Source organism: Sinocyclocheilus anshuiensis, unplaced genomic scaffold, assembly GCF_001515605.1.
Source record: "Sinocyclocheilus anshuiensis isolate Anshui unplaced genomic scaffold, SAMN03320099.WGS_v1.1 scaffold1800, whole genome shotgun sequence".
Lineage (NCBI taxonomy): Eukaryota > Metazoa > Chordata > Actinopteri > Cypriniformes > Cyprinidae > Sinocyclocheilus > Sinocyclocheilus anshuiensis.
In genome coordinates this window covers 86,008-90,424 of record NW_015557201.1, presented here as the reverse complement: position 1 = coordinate 90,424, position 4,417 = coordinate 86,008, and the positions used below count along the sequence as shown (strand labels likewise).

Sequence of the window (4,417 nt, the reverse complement as noted above, 5' to 3'; positions counted from 1 at the left end):
TGATGCTATTTTAAAGATCATTATTTTGAATTACTGTAACACTAACTACAGTAGTGTTTAGCTTACTGTAAAATTGAATACAGCATTTTACTGTATTTTTTACCATGTCAAAGTACAGTATTACACTGTTGATTTTTAATAATACTGTATAGTATTATACAGTTATGAAATGTTATTTTAATTTATTTTATAGTGCTACTGTATAACCTTTAGAATTTGTAGAAAACCTGTAAAAGTTCTATTTCAACTGTTGATGGTAAATAGGAAAATGAACAATTAAAGCTTTAACTGCACAAAAAGTTTATTTTAAATTTTTAAACAATACATTAGTAAAAAATAATGACAATAAAAATCAGTTTTAAAACAAGACTAACTAACAATTTATAATTAATCATTAAAATCACAGAACAATACATTAGTAATAATAACAGCATATAATACAACAAAAAAATATGTTTTAAAAAACAAGACTAAATTTTGTAGAAAACCTGTAAAAGTGCTATTTCAACTGTTGATGGGAAATAGGAAAAAGAACAATTGAAGCTTTAAATACACAAAAACAGTTTATTTAAAATTTTTAAACAATACATTAGTAAAACTAATGACATATAACAATAAAAATCTGTTTTAAAACAAGACTAACTAACAGTTGATAATTAATCATTAAAATCACAGAACAATACATTAGTAATAATAACAGCATATAATACAACAAAAAAATATGTTTTAAAAAACAAGACTAAATAACTATTTATAATTAAGAATTAAAATAACAGTGACATATAATGCAACAATAAAAATCAGTTTTTAAACACAACTAATTAACAATTTATAATTAATAATTAAAATCAGTGAACAATTCATGCAAAAATTTATAGGTAAAATACAAACTTACATAACACAGTAGAACAAAGAAAGAAGTTGAACAAAGAAAGAAGGTGAGGATGAAGGCCAGGTGAGGAGGGCTGGTGTCATGTGGAAAAAGTCGCACTTCTGATAATCCTGCAAGAAATGATAAGCACAAATCAATCATTGAGGCCAAACATACAACTAATCATCAAAAAACTCACATTATCAACACCTTTAAATGATGGGCAAAAGCTTGTGCATAGGGCTCCGCAGCGACTGAAATTGTACTTTTCATTAATATTTTCAACTCAAAAGTAAACATACATACAATGTACATTTTGGTGGGTAATAGCCAATGGTATATACTGCTTACATGTTGTGTGGCATAAATGGATATTCAGAGTTTGTTTTACAATGTACACCAACTGCAGGAAAACCCAATAGAGGGAAAAATCCATGTACTGCAGAAAAAAACTATTTAATCTTCATAGAATAAAACCCACACATATATTTTATAATATACAGTGCCGCTTGAAAGTATGGGAACCCCTTGCAGAATCTGTGAAAATGTTAAAAATTTTAACAAAATAAGAGAGATCATACAAAATGCATGCCATTTTTTATTTAGTACTGTCCTGTGTAAGATATTTTACATAAAAGATGTTTACATTAAGTCCACAAAACAAAAAAAAATAGCTGAATTTGTTCAAATGACCCCGTTCAAAGGTTTGTGAACCCTTGATTCTTAATACTGGATGATCTACGACTGTTTTTTTTTTTCTTTTGTGATGGTTGTTCATGAGTCCCTTGTTTGTCCTGAACAGTTAAACTGAGCTCTGTTCTTCATAAAAATCCTCCAGGTCCTGCGGATTCTTCAGTTTTCCAGCATTTTTGCATATTTGAACCCTTTCCAGCAGTGACTGTATGATTTTGAGATCCATCTTTTCACACTGAGGACAATTGAGGGACTCAAACACAACTATTAAAAATGTTTCAAACATTCACTGATGCTCCAGAAGGAAACACATTGCATTAAGAGCCGGGGGGTGAAAATTTTTTGAATTCGAAGATCAAGGTAAATTGTACTTAATCTGTCTTCCGGGAAACATGTAAGTATCTTCTGTTGCTTCTGAAGGGCAGTACTAAATGAAAAAAATGTATATTTAAACAAAATAAGAAAAATTTGGACTTCATGTTCAAAAGTTTTCACCCCCGGCTCTTAATGCAATGTGTTTCCTTCTGGAGCATCAGTGAATGGCTTTTTCCCTCAATTGTCATCAGTGTGAAAAGATGGATCTCAAAATCATACAGTCACTGCTGGAAAGGGTTCAAATATGCAAAAGATGCTGGAAAAGTGAAGAATCTGCAGGACCTGGAGTATTTTTTTCTGAAGAACAGTGCTCAGTTTAACTGTTCAGGACAAACAAGGGACTCAAGAACAACCATCACAAAACAAAAAAACATTCGTAGATCATCCAGGTAACCACACATAGTATTAAGAACCAGTTTAAGAATGGTTCACAAACTTTTGAACGGGGTCATTTTTTATAAATTCAGCAATTTTCTTGTCTTGTGGACTTAATGTAAGACATCCTTTATGTAAAATATCTTACTCAGGACAGTACTAAATAAAAAAATTATTTTGTTAAAATTTTTCACAGATTCTGCAAGGGGTTCACAAACTTTCAGGCGGCACTGTAAATGTATTAATCATCTATTTTCAGTAAGGACCAACGAGTACGAAGCTGAAGAAAGTGTCTCCATCCACATTCATCCATCATAAACCTACTCCACACGGCTCCGGGGGGTTAATAAAGGGCTTCTTATGCGAAGTGATGCGTTTGTGTAAAAAAATATCCATATTTAACAAGCTATGAAGTAAAATAACTAGCTTCCGCCAAACCGCCTTCCGCATTCAACTTACAAAGTAAGTGTAAAACTCTCACAGTTCAAAAAGCTTACGTGACGCCAGTTCCGTTTTTTTCGTAACTTGAATACGGAAGGCTGTGTGGCGGAAGCTAGATATTTTACTTCATAACTTGTTTAAATATGGATTTTTTTTTACACAAATGCATCGCTTCGCTTCAGAAGGCCTTTATTAACCCCACTGGAGCCGTGTTGAGTATGTTTATGATGGATTCGTCAGGATATGAATTAATATATCTCCCGACTGTGTTCATCAGAAAGAAGAAAGTCTAGGAGTAAAGCTTGGGCTAATTTTCATTTGAAAGTGAACTAATCCTTTAAAAGTAATTCACATTGTGATGTATCTGGTTGCCAAAACAGAAAGCAATAATGTCAAGCAATGTTACATTTACCTCAGGAAAGACATTTAATGAATATATAAACTAATATGATATGACTGATATGAAACATTTTATCAAGATAATTTTTGGCCATTTCAGCCCTATGAAACACAAATGAGTGTAAACTCCATGAATGAAATGAGCACAGCACAACTGCAAATCAAATAACCGCATTGCCGTTTCTGTGTGCCTTTCAGAAATCAGGTATTTTTTTTACTTTAAACTTGTTTAAAGAAATGTTACAATTATAATTAAAAAATAAAAATTCTGTGAGTTATACAAGGCATATTTGTTAAATGAAAACTGTGAAGGGAACAGAATTACATTTTAAAACAGACTTCTCATTTTTTCACAAACTTTTGGTTATTTCTGGCCATTTCCACCATTTTTAAGATTTTTCTAAATACAGATTCAGACACAAATAAGTTTGAGATTACTTCAGATATTGGCTCCGTTGCACACCCCTAATATTACTCTTACCTTAATGATTCTGCCAGTCATATTGTGCAAACTCCCTAATGAAAGATGCAACTTGTGGGTTTAAGGCTGTGGTTTTCCTCCTAACAATCCTCCCGCTCTTTCTGCTCACCTGGAACTCAGAATTGCATTTCGAATTTTCAGGATTTATCCTGACAAGAAACCTGTAAATACAAAAAAATAAAAAGATTTGTGATCACAATATGTAGCATCATCTCTAATAAGTCATGTCACAATAAGAGATAAGCTCTAAACATTAATTTATGCAAAAGCCCATTGGTGTTACTAATAGAAATTAATTTGTAACAAAAGTGTATGAATGAAGTGAAATTTGTTGGAGCCAAGTAGCCTGATTTTTTTTTTCAAGATGGAGTCTCATGAACCTAATAACATCCCTCCTGACTGGTGTTAAAGGGTTAGTTCACCCAAAAATGAAAATAATGTCATTTATTACTCACCCTCATGTCGTTCTACACCCGTAAGACCTTCGTTCATCTTCGGAACACAAATTAAGATATTTTTGATGAAATCCGATGGCTCAGTGAGGCCTCTCTAGACAGCAATGTCATTGAACATTGAACTTGAATCTTTTGTTTCGAATCAGTGATTCGGAGCGTCAAAGTCACGTGATTTCAGCAGTTTGGCATTTTGACACGCGATCCAAATCACTGATTCGAAACAAAAGATTCAAGTTCAATGTTCAATGACATTGCTGTCTAGAGAGGCCTCACTGAGCCATCGGATTTCATCAAAAATATCTTAATTTGTGTTCCGAAGATGAACAA

At 32.4% G+C, this 4,417-nt stretch overlaps 1 long non-coding RNA gene across 1 annotated transcript; it reads right to left on the bottom strand.

Moving 5' to 3' along the window:
• Positions 1 to 884: 884 nt before the first annotated feature.
• LOC107678871 (uncharacterized) lies at positions 885 to 4,217 on the bottom strand. The gene is made up of 3 exons (XR_001632979.1): positions 4,091 to 4,217; positions 3,636 to 3,796; positions 885 to 1,002 (listed from the first exon to the last, which is right to left on the bottom strand). It is a non-coding gene; the product is annotated as an uncharacterized LOC107678871 (long non-coding RNA).
• Positions 4,218 to 4,417: the final 200 nt, after the last annotated feature.